Genomic DNA, 3,460 nt, shown 5'->3' on the forward strand with positions numbered 1-3,460 from the left:
CATCTTCTCGTGTGAACTTGATGTATTTATCCACAGAGTTGATGTGGTCAGTAAAATGTTGGACTTCCTGAGATTTAATTTTAACCCAGGTGTCGTCAACATACCTGAACCAATGACTTGGTGGTGTCCCTGAAAAGGACGTCAAGGCTCTCTTTTCTACCTCCTCCATGTACAGGTTGGCAACAATAGGAGAAACTGGAGACCCCATAGCACACCCATGTTTCTGCCTATAATATTGCTCCCCATATGTGAAGTAGGTTGACTGCAGGCACAGTTTCAAGAGTTGACACAGTTGTTCTGTGGAAAGTGTGATCCTGCTGCTCAGAGTGGTGTCTGATTTTAATTTTAAACTGACCACCTCTACTGCATCATCAACAGGAATGCACGTAAAGAGTGATGTGACATCAAAAGAGACCATTGTTTCATCAGTCTCCATGATGACATCCCTCACCTTGTCCACAAAGTCCATGGTGTTCTGTATGTGGTGTTCTGAGCTGCCAACTAAAGGGATGAGTACAGACGCCAGATATTTGGAAACATTGTAAGTGACAGAGTTAATCATGCTAACAATTGGTCTTAAAGGTACACCTTGTTTGTGGATTTTAGGTAAACCATACAGACTAGGTGTGGCCTCCCCTGGGTACAGTCTGTGGTACAGAAAGCGGTCAATAGCCTTGTCTTGCTCCAAATTTTTCAGGCAATCTATCAATTTCTTCTTGTAACCACTTCCTGGATCTCTTTTCAGAGGTTCATAAGTGTTTAAGTCACTAAGGAGTGTCATAACCTTCTCATGATAGTCTTTCTGGTTCAAAATCACTGTGCACCTTCCTTTGTCTGCTGGGAGAATGATGATGTTATTGTCCTTGCTAAGAGTGGTGAGTGCATCCCTCTCCTCTCTACTGATGTTGGAAGGTGGTGGTTTGGCATTGCTGAGGCAGGATGAAACTTTGATTCTGAGCTGTTCTGCTTCAGCCTCTTTCATTTTGTTGTTGCGGATGGCTGATTCTGTGGCTGTGATCATCTCCACCAGAGGAATTCTACTTGGTGCAACCGCAAAGTTCAGTCCCCTGGCAAGAATCTCTGTCTCCGGCTGGGTGAGCTGTCTGTCAGATAAATTCTTCACCCACTTTTCTGTCTCCCTGGCATGTAATTGAATACTGGAGTGTTGTCCTACACTGAATGTGTTGTTATTGGAATAGTCATGGTGTTGATGAGTTATTAGTAAGTTAAACTTATTTTGTTGTCGAGTCTTGGACTTGTCATGCTGTGCTAAGCGTGCCTGATCTGTACAGTCCAACACTTGCTGAAGTGCGGTCTGATCTAGACACATAGTTAGTTTCTGTTTAATGTGCTCTTCTTTGGCCTTCAAGGCCTCAATAGTAAAATTGGTCTGTCTCACCCGTTCATTCAGCAGCTGGGTCTGTGCCTTCTGAAGGATCTTGCTTGCCCGGTGCCCACTGACCGAAGATTTTAGTTCCAGGCTCTTGGGAATGATGCCACTTTGTCGACATCTGAGGTTGAATCGCAAATGGTTCCTGTAGTCTGCCCTCTTCCTCTTCCTGCCCTCTTGCTTTTACAATACAGACTTGAAAACAATTAGGTTAAATTTTGTCCTTAAATTTTAAAGGTTTGTCTTTCATTAATTTAAAAACATTAAAAAACTATTTAAAAACAAACAACATTTATTGTTTATTTGTTTATATGTTTATTTTTTTTATAAAATGTATTGTTTGTTTTGTTTTGTGAATGTCCAGAGGACCAGACTTAACTTTTTTTTAGATTTTTCTACCTGGATTATTGAGCATACATCAGGATATTACTTAATAGTCAGTTCGTCTGCAAACACCATGGGGTCCTAGAAGAGTTAAAGAGGAGGCTGTTGATGTCTGTGCCTCCCTGGTAAAGATGCTGCCCCTGCAACTCGGAAGCAGAAGATGATGGATGGATGGATGGATGGATGGTGAAGAAGGAGACCATCAAACACAGCAGGAGTGCTCAGTTCAGTTGAACACCTGCCTGTTTGCTTCAGATCAGTTGTTCAAATCTCTGCAGGTTCAAATCTCTCAGGGGCCACAGTTGTACGGCCAATAAATGATAAATGTCTTTTTTGATTTTTGACTGTTTTTGTCTCACTTCATCCTAGAACCACAAAATTTATAACGTAATAACAGTTGAGCAGATTCTGGTAATCTTTTCTTAGGATTCATTAAAGATCAAATGCAAATTTTCATTCAAACTTTATTTAGACAGTTAAATCCCATTGAGCCTCGAGGACTCATTTACAAGAGAGACCTGTTTTCAACAAAGAAAGATGACAACAATGGACAACAGCAACAACAATAAACAGTTATAAAAAGTCATACAATTTATTTTATTTTTTTAAACAAATAGGATGGCTAAAAAAAGTAACAAAAAACAGCTAGATTCTAAGGCGAATGTAGAAAACTAAGAACAGGAACATGTCTGCATTGGTCCCTTCTCAACTTCCAGTATGAATTTCAACAAACACTGTATGCACTTAACATTGTTAAATTTGTTTAGGAAATTTAATGTTCAAGGACACCACTTAAGAAAAAAAATTGTTTAATAGGAAAAGTAAGAAGTGAAAAATGTAGAAAAATTAAAAATACTGCGTCCAACTAATGATTGTGTATCTGTGTGTCCCTCGTCTCACGGGCTTCATCCAGAAGAAGACACAAGTGTTGTTCCTGCTGTGTCCGCTTCAGTTCTTCATGTTCATTCAGTGATGGAATAAGACTTTTCTTTACTGGACTCTTTTCTCTTTCTCTTCACTAGAAAGAAGAAACAGGTGGTTAATTCAAGCTACATACTGTTTTTGAGTAAATGCAGAAAACAAAGAAAGGTGCTGCTAACAGCTATAATAGATATATTAATAATAATAAACTGATCAAATAAGAAAATGAAAAATAATTTGATTTAAAAATAATGAAAATAATATAATAATAACAATGGATATATGAATCAGAAAGTATTATACAGATACAGATATTCTTTATTGTCATTAGCACGGCATGTGGTACATGTGGTGGGTCAAAATTATGTACGCAGGGTCCCAGTTACTAAAATGTAAAAGAAAAACAGTAATAAGATCTAAGATATGAACTAAGAAAAATATCAACTAAAAATATGCTAAGCACTAATAGCATAAAAACAATAAACACAATACGCTGAACAGCAGCACGGACATGAGTCTGTGTGAACAGATGAGCACGAATGAACACATCATCAAGAAACAGATCAGCAGCATCATGAAACAGATCAGCAGCAACATGATGTGATTATCCTGGTTAGATATTCATAAGGCTGCACAAACTCAAGTTCATGTTGCTGTTTGACATATTGTTTTGATTGTTTACTGCTATTAGTGCTTAGTGTTTTATTAGTAGATGTTTTTTAGTTGATATTTTTCTTAGTTCATATCTTTGATCTTATTACTGTT

The 3,460-nt window shown here is 38.0% G+C and overlaps 1 protein-coding gene across 1 annotated transcript in view; it reads right to left on the reverse strand.

Annotated features, from left to right (window-relative positions):
* slit3 (slit homolog 3 (Drosophila)) overlaps positions 1-3,460 on the reverse strand; it is a gene marked incomplete in the record, with an annotated part of 622,921 nt that overhangs the window by 508,226 nt on the left and 111,235 nt on the right.

The sequence above is a fragment of the Nematolebias whitei genome, chromosome 4, assembly GCF_014905685.2.
Source record: "Nematolebias whitei isolate Nwh7 chromosome 4, NemWhi1, whole genome shotgun sequence".
NCBI classification, from domain to species: Eukaryota; Metazoa; Chordata; class Actinopteri; order Cyprinodontiformes; family Rivulidae; genus Nematolebias; species Nematolebias whitei.